This window comes from Stegostoma tigrinum, chromosome X (genome assembly GCF_030684315.1).
Source record: "Stegostoma tigrinum isolate sSteTig4 chromosome X, sSteTig4.hap1, whole genome shotgun sequence".
Classification (NCBI taxonomy): Eukaryota; Metazoa; Chordata; class Chondrichthyes; order Orectolobiformes; family Stegostomatidae; genus Stegostoma; species Stegostoma tigrinum.
The window spans coordinates 18,010,779-18,025,339 of record NC_081404.1 but is presented as its reverse complement, the minus strand read 5'-3'; the positions used below and the strand labels follow the sequence as shown (position 1 = coordinate 18,025,339).

Here is a 14,561-nt window from a genome sequence, read left to right as displayed (position 1 = left end):
CTTGGCCTGCTGTGTTCATCCAGCTCTACACCCCTGTTATCTCTGTACTTTTGAGAGTCTAAGTTTTAATTTATTTTAATTATTACTTGAGCTTATACAAGTGGGACTTGTGCTTATTGGAGTAGCATACCAGTAGAATTTTGTTCAGCAACGGAATAGTTAAGGGAGAATTGTTCGATTTGTTAGTAGTTCTGTTAATTTGTTCACTGTTAGGGTTAAATAAATAAATTGTTATTTATTGGTTATAAAGAAAATATCAGGGATTTTCTTTCATTTAACCACTCCTTTTTAACAGATTACATGAGGTGAGGCAAGCTTCTCTGGGTGTTTTGGGTTTAATTATGAGAAGGGGACCTGTACTCCCACCATAATATTGGGGGTTTGTATTTTGATTTTAATTATCTTAGGGGTTCAAACTCCCTTTCCTAAAAGATTGAGGGCTCGAGTCCAGGATCTGCCTGGTTCATGTACAGGATCTGAATGGATCTGAACAGTTTTGGACAGATTTGAACAGATTTAGGGATTCGTGTCCTAGATCTTTAAATAAAACTTGGAGGAGAAGTGGAAAATCTGTTTAATCTTGGTGACTTGTGGTTGGTTGAATCTAAAGTGGGGAAATGGCACTTGACGTTTCTAAGAAGGTTGCAGACTTGCTTGCTGAGGCAGTGTATTTGATTGCAGACGTTTCGTCACCCTGCTGGGTACATCTGTGTGCCTCTGGTGAATTGCTAAAGAGGTTCTGGGGTTGGAGGATGCTTCCCAAATTTGCTAAGAAAGTTTAGAAGGACAGAGCAAGGATATACTTTTAGACTTAGAAAACAGGTTAAATTTATCTTTAACTAGAGACAAGAGGAAAGCTGAAATTGTAAACAAGTTAGTCATACATTCAGGTATATCAGAGAAACAGACAGGTGCGGTGGAATTAGAAAAATTAAATTGAAAATTAGACAGATGGAGTTAGAACATAAAGAAAGAGAGAGAGGATCTCAGCTGAGCAAAAAGAAAAAGAGTGTGTTTGAAATTCGGAAGTTGCAAATTAAACAGGAAAGTCAATTTAAAAGGATGGAAATGAAGGTCAGAGATAGGTTTACTGAAGAGGAGATTGATGATGAGCAAACCCATCATAGCCAAAGACCTGATAAGGATATATATAAATATGTCAAAACATTATCAAAATTCAATGAAAAACATGTGGAAGCCTTTTTCATTTCCTTTGAGAAATTGGCTAAACAGGTGAATTGGCCAGAGACACTGGATAATGTTAATTCAGGCCAAGTTGGTAGGCAGGGTGAGCGAGGTGTTTGCAGCACTGTCAGAGATGTCAATAGATTGTGAAGATGTCAAACAGGCTATTTTGAGTGCCTATGATTTGGTACCAGAAGCGGATAGAGAACTGTTCAGAAATATAAGGAAGGAACCAGGTCAGACTAATGTCGAGTTTGAAAGAATTAAACAGCAACTTCAATAGATGGGTGAGAGCATTAAAGATAGAAAAGACATAGGAGGATCTCAGAGAGATTATTTTGCTGGAGGAGTTTAAAAATTCACTTCCAGAAGTGATAAGAACTCATGTTGAGGAACAGAAAGTTCAAACAGTGAGAAGAGCTGCAGAGATGGTAGATGAATATGCATTAGTGCATAAATTGAAATCTAGCGCCTGACAGCAATTTCACTTCGTGAGGGATAGAAGTTGGGACAAAGGGAGATCCTTCAATGAGAGACAAAAGGTATATCATACTGGGAACAGTTTATCACAGATGAAGAAAGAAATCCAAGAGGGTGAAAAGGAGGTGAAAGGCCTCAGGTACTGACACTGCAATAGAGGGGGATGCATAAAGTTACAGTGCTGGTGGTTTAAGAAAGGCCCTGGGAAAAAGAATGTGATAATAGATGCTAAACCAGTGAGATTAGTTAAGGTAGTGAAGGAAATCCTGAAAGAATTCGAGGAGCTGCAGGAGAGTGCACAACCTCATCAGGGGCTGGATAGTGAGATGGTGCTCGATCTCTACAAAGACTTCACCTCTGTGCGTAAGGATTACTCAGGAAGAACAGAGGGAGAAGGTAAAGAAGTTAAAATTTTGAGAGATATGGGAGCTGGTCAGTCCCTAATGGTAAGAGATGAAAGTATCTGCACCCCTTCTGAAATGTTACCCGAGAGAGTGATAATCTGTGCAATAAATGGAGAGAGATTTAGCATTCCCCTGTGTAAGATAAGGCTGGAAAGTCCAAACAAGATTGGGGAAGTGACAGTGGGAGTGAGAGAGAGAGTGTTTATTCCAGGAACACAGTTTGTCCTTGGAAACAACCTAGCAGGGACAAAGGTGAGAGTGATGCCCCTTGTAGTGGAGAAGGCAAAGCAAAACCAGGGAACTGAACAAAGCAAAACCTGGAAAAGAAAAATACCCTGGAATTTTTCCAGACTGTGTGGTGACAAGATTCCACAGCCATAAGTTAAAGCAAGAAGGGAAAATTAAAGAGAAAGATGAAGGAGTTGAGGTCCAGTTAGCTGACACCCTGTTTAATGAAATGGTCAAGGAAAAACCTGAACAGGTAGTGGACCAGGTAGAGGTGTTTAGTTCTGAAAGACTAATAGAGTTAAAACAAAAAGATGAGACAGAAGAAGATTTATATGATAAAGCCTACTTGGTGAAGGAATCCAAGTGTATTACCAAATGTTATTAAGGACAGGAGCCTCCGGTGAAAATTCAGACTGCAGCAGGTTACTGCAGAGGAGAAATGGGCAGAAGTTCACCAGATTGTGTTGCTGGTAGAGTACAGACAAGAAATATTGTGGGTAGCAAATTACCTGTAGGAGGTCATCTAGGAGTGAGGAAGACTCGGGCTAAGATACAGAAGCATTTCTACTGGCCCGGATTACATAAGGATGTGGTTGAATGTTGCTGTACCTGTCGTACATGTCAGATGGTAGGAAAGCCACAGGCAGGAACAAAACCAGCACCTTTGGATGCTAATTCCCAGATTTGAAAAACCTTCCTTGTGGGTTATGATAATTGTGTAGGTCCCCTCCCTAAAACCAAAAGTGGGAACCAGCATTTGCTAACCATAATGGATGTGTCTACCGGGTTTCCTGAAGCAATTCCATTACGGAATGTCAAGGCAAAAGAGGGTGTGGAGGAGTTGCTTACTTTCTTTACCTGTTATGGACTACCCAGAGAGGTTCAATCAGACCAAGTGTCCAGTTTTACTGCTAAACAATTTAAGGTGGTCATGGATAGTTTAGGCATCTAACACTTTAAATCATGGGTGCACTGGAAAGGTGGCATCTGACCCTAAAGACCATGCTAAGGGATTATTGCCAGGATTACCCAAATGATTGGGATAAAGGTATCCCATTTATATTATTTGTGATTCGAGATGCTCTGAAAGAATCGACTCATTTTACTCCATTTGAATTGATATTTGGACACAAAGCAAGAGGGCCTTTAAAATTACTTAATGAAAAGTTGATAGGTCCAAAGTCGGAGATCTCACAGTTGGATTATGTATCTGAGGTGACAGAAAAATTAAACAGAGAAGGTGAATTAACTAGACAATATTTGAAGATGGTACAGCATCTAATGAAGCATGAAGCAGATAAGAAATCTAAAATTTGTATGTTTACCTGTCGGGATAAAGTGTTGGTACTGTTACCAATGGTAGGAGATCCCTTCAAAGTGAGGTTTAGTGGTAGTGGTCCCTATCAGATTCAGAAGAAGCTGAATCAGGTGAATTATCTGGCAAATATGCCAGATAGAAAAAAAAATTATCGGGTATGTCATGTGAATGTCCTAAAACCTTTAATGACAGGGACAGGGAACCAGAGAAACAGACATTAGTTACTGTCACTCCGACTGAGGAATTAATTCCAGATTATTTGGATTTTGATGTGCCTCAATACAAATTATGAGGAAGTCCTTCAAGAATGGGATAGGATAGTGAGCTCTCTGTCTCAGGAACAGAGAACTGAATTGAAAAGCTTGTTGCAGCAATATGCGGGCTTATGCCAGAATAGAATGGGGAGGACTAATATTATAGTACATGAGGTTGAAGTAGCAAATGCTGTTCCGATAAAACAACACCCCTACAGGGTTAATCCTCTCAAAGCAGTACTGGTACAGAAGGAAGTGGAAGCGATGCTCCAAGTAGACATCATCAAGACAGGTCAAAGCAAGTGGAGTTCACTGATCGTGTTGGTTCCTAAACCTGATGGTACTCAACAGCTTTGCATGGATTATCGGAACGTCAATGCTGTAACTAAATCAGACTCATACCCAATTCCAAAGCTGGAGGACAGCATGGAAAAAGTTAAAACAGCCACTTACATCACAAAGTTAGACCTACTTCACAGTTACCAGCAAATACGTATGTCGGACAGAGTTAAAGAAGTTTCTGTGTTTGTAACCCCAAATGGATTATATCAATTTAACTCAATGCCCTTTGGAATGAAGAATGCACCAGCTGCATTTCAAAGACTTACAATCAGAGTTGTGGCAGGATTGACTAATTGTGCCATCTATATAGATGACTTAATATCCTTTAGCCATTCATGCAAAGATCACATGGTGCATTTGGCAGAGCTCTTTGAAAGACTACAGAAAGCAAAACTGGTCATAAATTTAGCAAAAATTGAATTTGTGAAGGCAGAAGTGACATTTTTGGGACACAATATTGGACACAGAAGGATGACCTCAAGGAACGTGGAGATGAAGGCCATCAAGGAATTTCCACAACCATCCCTGAAGAAAGAGGTGCTTCGATTTTGTTGAGCCTGAGCGGATTCTACCAGAAGTTCAAACTTTAGTAGCGTCCAGCACCGCTGACGATTTGCTAAAGTGGAACATGAAATTCCGGTGGACAGGACAATGCCAGGAGATATTTGAGACTTTAAAAGCCGTGTTAACCACCGTACCAGTGTTAGTCACACCAAATTTCTTGAAACCCTTTAAAGTCGCTATTGACATTAGTGGTGTAGGGTTTGGAGCGGTGCTGATACAGGAGGATGATGGTGGAATTGAAAGGTCAATTGGTCATTTTTCAAAGAAACTCAATATCCACCGGAGAAAATACTCCACTGTTGAAAAAGAATTTATTGAGTTTGGCACTGGCCTTACAACATGTTAATGTTTATGTTACAAGCAATATATCAGAGACGGTTATGTATACTAACCACAACCCTATCAACATTTTGGAAAGATTTAAGGACAAGAATATGAGACTATTTCATTGGAGTCTTATGTTACAAGCACTTAATTTACAGATTGTACATGTTGCAAGTCATAAAAATGTTCCTGTGGATAAGTTATCACAAGTTTAGAAGAAAAACGTGTATATAACATTGAATGCTACCGATCCAATATTATATACATATGCAGAATTAGTATGAAATATGTAACTCTAGATTACTGACCTATGTATTTCGTGATAATGGTGTTAAGATTTTTTAAAAAGCCATCTAATCATAATCATTTTTTTTAAGGGGGGAGGTGTTTCAAAGTTGTGTAGTGTACTTGCAAATTGGAAGGCAGGAAGTTAGAATTTGTTTGTAAAAATGACGGGGGTGGGGAAGAATGCGTAGTCCCTTTAAGAGGACATGTACTTTTCTAAGCTTGGAGATATAAACGAACATGTATCTGTAAGCAGCTGAAGAGGTACAGACAGTTCTGAAATTGAAACATGAATCAATTGGCTGTGTGATTGGAAACTTTGAGCTTGTTTTGAAGTTTTGGCAACAAACTTGAAGATCAGCTAATTAACTTAAACCAAGCACTTAGAGATTGGAAACCAAATGAATTTAAATCTGATGGTTTTGACAACTTTGGACAAATCCTATTATAAGAAAAGTGACAGGTCGTCGGGGGTATATACAAAGAGGTTTTTTGCAAATCAGTGTGAGAGTGAACTGCCATCTGAAGAGTAAATATCTGACTCTAACAGAAATCTCTAAACTCTCTGAGAAAGCACAATCCTATTCATAAAGTTACAACAGCACTCCTAGCTAAGATTCCTGATACATCGGATCTGTGGCATCCACCTGAGAGGACATACTGGACCTCAGTTTAATGTCTTAACCAAACTCTCAACAACACAGAACTGCTCCTCTGAAGGTGCATGCTTTCTCAGCACTACATGGGGATTGTCAGTCCTGATTATAGAAAGAGACTTGAACCCAGTCTTCTGATTTGAAGGCAAGAGGCTACCCACTTCCAGTGAACATACAACTGAGATGTCCTTGTGGTACCTTTGTATTACTTCCTGTGTCACTCAGTGTACCTTCAGACATCCAATGTGTCTGGTCCAACAGACTGGAATCAATCAGTATAGCAGGTTTCTTGTAATATGTTTAAACAGTTGTTAAATTGGACTAGGTGAACTCATATCAAATTCGTTTATTTAGTATTTAAATAGAGATTTGCCGTCAAGAATGATGGACATTTTCCAATCTCACATTTACAGCTATTAAGCAAAGCCACTAACAGAAAAATCACATATTGCTTTGAAATGCCCTAATCAATCACATTCTTAAGAAAATAACAAAGAAAGTGATGCCAGCAAAATTTAGTTTTATGCTGATATCATTTCAAATCGGAAAAAAAGTCAGTAGATGTTGTCAGTAGAATTTAGAACTGGAGTCTGCATCATTCCTGCAATGGAGGAAAGAACATGAACAAATAGTGATCAAGGCTCCCCTTTCTTTTAAACTTTTCACAAAAGGATTGTAAACAGTTTTACCATGTTCTCAAAAATGCCAGAACTCTTATTTATCTTCTTTTCTCTCATTTAAACTTTGAAAACTTAATTGGTTTTATCTGGCGTAATTAAAATATCTTTTCATACTCGAGGAGAGACTATTTACTTCAAAATGAAGGAAAGTACTTCGAATTAAGTAGTATCATATGAACGTTTCCCAGGAGAGTGTGTTCCTAGCATTCCTTGACATATGAAAGCCAGTTCTAAAACTGCTCCAACACCACTATCAACATGTACACATTCACATACCATGCACACTATAGACCAATGATTCTCAAACGGGAGTCTACAGAGACATTTCAGGAGCAGCACAGAGTGGCCACCTAGGACACCATAACTGAGAGTGGGCAAGGTAGTGGCAGCCAGAGCTCATTTTCTGCTAATGCTTTGTCCTGAGGTGTCTTCCCAACTGTTTCTGTCCATGGTGGTTGCTATTGCCTTTCTCTCTTAAGGGCTGAGCATGCAAGCAGGTTCCGGGTCTGTCTCTTCCAGAATGGAAATTGAACCTGCGCTGTTAGCATTATTCCAAATCACACACTGGACACCTAACCAGCTCAGCTAAAACAAAAACCAAAAGAACTATGAATGCTGTAAATCAGAAACAAAAACAGAAATTGCTGGAAAAGCTCAGCAGGTCTGTGGAGAGATATCAGAACGTTTTGGGTTGAACGACCCTTCCTCAGAACCAACTGTAGCTAGAAAAATATTAGTTCACATGTAGAAGATAGAGTGGCGAAAGGGGTAAGGAGTAAATGATAGGTGGGGTTAGAGCCCAAAGAGAGAGAAGAACAGTTGGACAGACAAAGGAGAGAGTAAAGATTAGTTTGGGGGGATTAATAGCTGCCAATGAGGGCCAGTGGTTGCGGACAATGGGTTGTGCGTGGTAGTAGCCCATGTGATGACAAGGTCTGGTGTGTGGGGCTGGGGTAAGGACATAGCCTCAAGCCCTAACATTGTTGGACGTGATATTGAGTCCTGAAGGCTGTAGAGTTCCCAAGTGCAAAATGAGGTGTCATTCTTCCAGCTTGCACTGACCTTCGCGAGCCTGAGACAGAGATGTTAGCCAAGAAACAGGGTGGTGTGTTGAAATGGCACGCAACTGGAAGCTCAGGGTCTTTTTTGCAGACAGACATAGGTGTTATGCGAAGTGGTCACCCAGTCTATGCTTTGTTTCCCCATTGTAGAGGAGCTCAGCTAACTGATTCCCTTCAGAGTATTATATCGTGCTAGAATTTAGATGTGGGGTTGGGAGGGAAGGGGAGCATCTGTGCTTGCTAATGCATTTGAAAGGGGGTCCTTCAACATAACTGTTTACAAACCACATCATAAACAGAAACATGCACCATATGCATACAAAGATGCACCACATGCAATTGTCTTCTTATTGAAGGTGGTAAGAAGGTCAAGTAATTGGGTGAGTTGGCCCTAGAAAGATACTTGTCCCCTTCTCACATCTGAGAAATTAAGTGCTGGATAAGAAGGCCCACTGGGGAATTTCTCAACTCACCAGCAGTTAAACCCTTAAGTGGTCAATTAACAAACAGTTAAAGTCCTCAACTCACCACCAGCCTGATTACCCTGTTCCTGCAAGCAAGAAAAGTTTCCGTGACACACCAGCTGGGTTAGAGGGGTGCCTCCATTTGCTTCAGTCTGAAGTCAGTCGTTTCAGGGATGCCTCTGACCTCACCCTGACCCTTTCTTCCCAAAGACCCAGAACAGAGTTTTATTCTCATAGACTGCAGCATGTTAATCCGCAGACATTCCCGCTGTGTTGCACTGTGGACGTGATTTTTTTTGGATGAGATGTTAAACTGAGGTCCCGTCTGCTCTCTCAGGTGGATTTAAAAGAATCTATGGTAGTATTTTGAATAGGGGAGCTGTCCCTGCTATTTTTATAATGTTCATATTTCATCTGAAGTGCCCTCCATTTCCTCATCCTGCAAGTTTCTCCAGTCCCCAGAGCCTTCAGATACATGTACTGCTGCAATTCTGATTATTTGAACATTGGATTTTAAATCTCTTTACCACTGGCGTGCAAGCCTTCCTCAAGCCCTAAGCTCTGGAATGTCCTCTCTGTTTCCATTTTAAGAGGCTCCTTACAGCCTACTTATTTGACTAAACATGTGGTCGTCTGCATTAATGTCTCCTTAGGTGGCCCTGTTTTGAGTGTGAGTGAGTGAGTGAGTGTATATGTATGTGTGTGTTCCTTTGACGCACCTTGGGTTATTTGAGTACATTCAAGGTGCCATATGGACACATTGTTGTTTCAGCCTGGGTCAGCATCTCCCATCCTCCCTCGTCTGAGGTTTCCACCACCACTAGATTTCCATCTGTCTGGCGCTGACCTTCGTGCACTTGAAATACTATTGCTGTCATTCCCTTACAGGGTGCAGTTCACCATGCTGAATGTTTCTCTCTAGCTGTCAGCATGCGGAAGCACTGACATTAAAAATGGGAAAAGGATCCCTCCTGTCTTCTGCCAGAAGCCATATTAAAACTGCCACGGTCTCTCCCCACCCCCGCTTGTTCAGCGAGTACACTTAGCAGCCAGTGAGTACCTGATTCACGTATGATCAGATACCAGGCTGCATTGAAGGAGCTTGTTTCTTTTGTGGACCATGGGTGTCACTGGCTGGGCCCAGCATTTATTGCCCGTCCCTAGCTGCCCTTGAGAAGGTGGTGGTGAGCTGGCTTCTTGAACCACTGCAGTCCATGTGCTGTAGGTTGACCCACAATGCTGTTAGGGAGGGAATTCCAGGATTTTGACCCAGCAACACTGAAGCAACAGCGATATATTTCCGAGTCAGAATGGTGCATGGCTTGGCGGGGAACTTGCAGGGGATGGGGTTCCCATATATCTTGTCTTCCGAGATGGAAGTAGTCGTGAATTTGGAAGGTGCTGTCTAAGAAGCTTTGGTGAATTTCGGCAGTGCACCTTGTAGATGGTATGTATGCTGCTACTGAGGTTGGAGGAAGTGAATGGTTGTGGATGTGGTGCCAATCAAGCAGGATGCTTTGTCCTGGATTATGTCAAACTTCTCAGGTGTTGTTGGAGCTGCACTCATCCAGGCAAGTGGGCAGTATTCTATCACACTCCTAAGTGATATTTGAACTGGTATGATCAAGGTGAGAGACTGGGGAACAGAGGGGTGGAAGTGCTACAGCTTTGTTTTCTAGGCTGGTAGGTCAACCTTCCAGGGTTTGTGCTCCTGACAGGTGTGAAAATACTTCTGCAGGGATGTCCAGTGAAACATCAGACTCCCCCGGCCTGATCCCAGTGAAACATTTCCTCTCCATTGCACATCTAGATTTCCAGACAATTGCTGCTGCAAACCCGCTCAAGTCAGCTGAATTCTGTGTGCAGATATCGGACCCATTTCACATTTTGGACTGAAAGAAACAAGTTTCAGTGGGGCCTTTGTCTCAATAACATCATATTCCACACAGTGGAGTGCAGATACAAATGTAAAAAACATACCACACGTTAGAAAGGGTCAAGGGCAACTGATCAGAAAATTCACCCAAATGGGCTGAGCAGGCAGGAGATTTGAACAACGCATTCGCAGTGGGCAGGAGAGAAATAATCTATATTTAATTCTCTCGTCCTGCCGTTTCAGTTCACTGAGAATCAATACAAGCAGAAGGAACAAGACTGGAATCCGTCAGAAAATTCGCAGCTCCAAAATGAAGCCTTAAATTGCTATCTATCAGAAAATCATTGAGACAATTGTTTGGCGATAGACAACATTTTCTAGATGGATGACAAGCAGAAATGTAGCACTCATCAGAAATCAATCCACAGCACGATTTAAAGAGGGACAGTTTCTGCAGTCAAGCAGAGGGGCACAGAACGAATTCACATCTTTGTGACGACAATAACATTGCTGTGCATGCCATTTTAGTAAATATGTTGCACTTTACTGCAGTGTTTCTCATTGTCATTTCACCACTGGCGTTCACTCCAGGCTTGCAATTGAGCAATGGTTCCTGGAGAACTGGATCTGGTTCAGCAGCAATCTGCACTTAGAATATATAACATTACAGTACAGGCCCTTTGACCACCATGTCTGTGCTGACCATGATGCCATTCTATTATTTTCTAATCAGCCTGTTCAGAAATGTTCACACACAGTTCTGGAGCAGGGTGGGCTTGAAACCAGGCACCCAGTTCCCAGACATCACTGCGCCACAAGAGCCCTTGCCATTCTAAACTAATCCTATCTCCCTGCACATGGTCTGTATCCCTCTATTCACTGCCTGTTTGTGGTTGTTTAAATGCCTCTTAAATGTTGCTGTTGTATCTGTTTCTACTACCTGCCCTAGCAGTGCATTCCAGGCATCTACAGCCCTCCAGGTGAAAAAAACTTTTCCCCTCTCACCTTAAATTATGTCCCCTAGTATTTGACATTTCCAGCCTGGAAAAAAGACTCTATCACCCTATGCATGCCTCTCCTCATTTTATATACTTCTATCAGGTCACCCTTCAGCCTTCAATGCTCTAGCATAAACAATCCAAGCGTGCCCAACCTCTCCGGATGCATACTACACTGCAATCCAGGCAACATCCTGGTAAACCTCTTTTACATCCTCTCCAAAGCCTCCACATCCTTCCTACAGTGTGGTGACCAGAACTCAAAATGTGGCCTAACTAAAGTCTTGCTGCAACATAACTTGCCAATGTTTATACTCAATGCCCTGATTGATGAAGGCAAGCATGCTGTACACATTCTTTACCACCTTATCCACTTGTGTTGCAACTTTCATGGAGCTATGGACTTGCAGCCCAAGATCCCTCTTGCATATCAGTGCTCCTGAGGGTCCTGTCATTTCCTGTATGCTTTTCTCTTGCATTTGACCTCTCAACATGCACCACCTTAGACTTATCCAGATTAAACTCCATCTGCCATTTCTCCACCCAGCTTTCCAAGTAGTCTATATCCTGCTGTATCTTCTGATAGCCTTTCTCACTATTCAGAACGCCACCAATTTTCATATCATCTGCAAACTTACTGATGAGACTACTTACATTTTCATCCAAATCATTTATAAACATATTACAAACAATGGAAGTCCCGGCACTGATCCTGGCAGAATGCCACTGGTCACAGACTTCCAGTTAGAAAAACACTCTTCCACAACTACACTCTGTCTTCCATGACCAAGCAAATTTTGTATCCAATTTGCAACTCACCATGGATCCCATATGACTTAATCTTCTGGACCAGCCTACCATGAGGGATCTTGTCAAATGCTTTAGTAATGTCCTTGTAGACAACATCTATAACCCTACCCTCATCAATTATCATACTTCCTCAAAAAACTAAATCAGATTTGTAAGACAAGATCTCCTCCACATAAAGCCATGCTGACTATCCCTAATAAGTCCATTCTTCTCCAAAAGTGAGTGAATCCTGTCTCGAGAATTTTCTCCATTAAGTTCCCTACACTGATGTAAGGTTCACCAGCCTGTATTTTCCTAGATTATCCCTGTTGCCCTTCTTAGACAAAGAAACAACACTGGCTATTTGCCAATCTTCTGGGATCTTGCCTGTGGCTAAAGAGGTTACAAAGATCCCTATCAAGACCCAGAAATCTCCTTCTTTGCCTCCTGATCCCATCAGCCCTAGGGACTTATATACCTTAATGTTTTTCAAGACCCCAATCAATATGCCCCAAAATATCACTATACCCTCCCTAATCTTACCGTCATCCATATCCCTATCCTTGGTGAATACAGATGCAAAGTACTTAATAAGGACCTCACCCACTTCCTATGGCTCCCTCCTTTGTCCTGAGTGGATCTCCCCTTGTCCGCGCTACTCTCTTGCTCCTAATACATGTATAAAACACTTTGGGTTCTCCTGAATCCTACTTGTCAAGGATATTTCTTGGGCCCTTCTAGCCCTACTAATTTGGTGTTTAGGTGCTTTTCTGCTTCCTTTATGGTCATCAAGGGCCACTTTTGATTTCAGTTACCTAAACATATACTTCCTTTTCCTTTTTGACTAATCTTTCAATATCTCACCATCCAAGATTCCCAAATCTTGTGATCCTTATCGTCCATCCAGACAGGAACATGACAGTTCTAAACTCTGATCAATTGGCCTTTTAAAAGACTCCCATGTTTCAGGTGTGGATTTACCCTGCCCCCAATCGAATTTCCCCTACCTAAAACTGTTGTATTTAGCTTTGCCCTAATTTCGCATTTGCATCCGAATTAGCATTTGCAGTCTGATTCTCATCCATAACTATCTTAAACTTATGGAATTAATGATCACTTCCCAAAATGCTCCCTCACTGGAACTTTGATTACCTGGCCAGGCTCATTCTCCCTTAAAAAGGTCTGGTACAGCCCCTTCCCTAGTCAGACTATCTACATATTGTTTCAAGCGACCCTCCTGGATGTACTGATCAAAATCTGACCCCCTCACCCACGGCCCCAGCACCAAGACAGTCCAAGCTAGTATCAGAAAAGTTAAAATCACCCACTACAATAACCTTGTTCTTTTTACATCTTTCCATGATCTGCTTATAAATCTGTTCCTCTACCTCACACTGTTTACTTTGGAGGCCTACAGTAAAATCCTGTCATAATGACTGTACCTTTCTTATTCTCGGGTTCTATCCATAGGGCCTCACTGGTTGAGCCCTCCAATATCCTCCCTTAATACAGCTCTGATATTCTCCTTAATCTGTAAGAAACTTCACTCCTGTTTTACACCCCTCTCTATCTCGCCTGAAACATCTAAACGCAGGGACGTTGAGCTGTCAGTCCTGCCCTTCTCTCAAACAAGTTTCTGTAATGGCTACAACATCGTAGTCCCAGGTGCTGATCCAAGCCAAATTCAGTGGTGGGCTATTATACTAAATGCATATAAATTACAAGTTGGAACACCATCCGATAGGCTAAGTTACAAATGCGGATGCATTGAGCTATCTCCCGCTGGCAGACACACCATGGTGGTACCATCACTGGAAGAGTTTGTAATGGTTTTAGATTTAGTCACAGCTGACAATATCACACTTTGGACACAGAAAAATTTAGTCCTGGCAAAACTGAAACAGCTGGTGATGGGGGTAACCAAAGGGCTGTCACAACCTTTCTGGACCCGGAGACCAGGTCATAATAGAGGACGGCAAGTTATTATAGGGAGCAAGAGAGATTGTCCCAAGCAAAGGTTGCCACCAGATACTGGCTGAACTCCATCAGGATCATCTAGAGGTTTCAAAAATGATGATGTTGGTGAAAAGTTATGTCTGGAGGTCAGGATTGGATGGAGACATAGCTGGGTTGGTGAGGCAACGCCCAGAGTGCCAAAAAGGACAAAAGTGACTGCCAGCAGCTCTCCCACATTTGTGGGAAGGACTAGGTAAACCCTAGACTCCGTTACACGTCGACTATGCAGGTTCTTTCAGGGGCTGAATGTTCTTAGCCATTGTGAGCACTCACTCAGAGTGGCATAGAATCCATTCGTCCAACTGGGGGATGATGATAGAAAAGCTGCATGCATCTTTTGCAATAAACAGACTCCCAGAAGTTTTGGTCACAGGTAAGGGGCCATTGTTTACTGGCAGGGAATTTGAGTATTTCCTAAAGGTCAATAGTATTTGACATATAAGGACAGCTCCACAGCATCCATCATCCAAGGGTCTGGTGGAAAGAGCAGTCCAAACTTTGAAGGCAGGCTTAAAGAAACGGCCAATGCTGGACACAAGACTCTGCTAAGCGAGAGAGAGACAGTTTACTTCAGGGTACAAAGTTTGGTGTAAGAACCACAGGAACAGCCCTGCATGGGTAAAAGGTATGGTCAATG

The 14,561-nt window shown here is 41.9% G+C and overlaps 1 protein-coding gene and 1 long non-coding RNA gene across 2 annotated transcripts in view; one reads left to right on the top strand and one right to left on the bottom strand.

Moving 5' to 3' along the window:
- The window catches only part of LOC125448276 (uncharacterized), a 143,976-nt gene extending 133,373 nt beyond the window's left edge, over positions 1-10,603 (top strand). The window contains exon 13 of the long non-coding RNA XR_009443518.1: positions 10,365-10,603. This is a non-coding gene — a long non-coding RNA (uncharacterized LOC125448276). The remainder of the gene's footprint in view (positions 1-10,364) is intronic.
- The window catches only part of LOC125448272 (E3 ubiquitin-protein ligase MARCHF9-like), a 49,621-nt gene that overhangs the window by 22,430 nt on the left and 12,630 nt on the right, over positions 1-14,561 (bottom strand). The window lies entirely within an intron of this gene.